Source organism: Penaeus monodon, chromosome 28 (assembly GCF_015228065.2).
Source record: "Penaeus monodon isolate SGIC_2016 chromosome 28, NSTDA_Pmon_1, whole genome shotgun sequence".
In the NCBI taxonomy this organism is placed as follows: Eukaryota; Metazoa; Arthropoda; class Malacostraca; order Decapoda; family Penaeidae; genus Penaeus; species Penaeus monodon.
In genome coordinates, this window is record NC_051413.1 from 32226654 (window position 1) to 32226861 (window position 208).

Consider the following 208-nt stretch of genomic DNA (forward strand, 5'->3'; position numbering starts at 1 on the left):
CCTCAATATATCCTTCCATTTTTCCATATCATTAATCTTTTTCTTCTAGTGTTTGATCATACGGTATTATAGGTTGGAAGGGAAATAGTTGCTGTGCACACATATCGCACAAAACATGAAAATTTGTGTTCGTGCGCAGTACTTAATAAGGCGTTGTGAAAACACTCTAAATATAATGATTATTTTGAGCTTCTTCCTTCTCATTCAT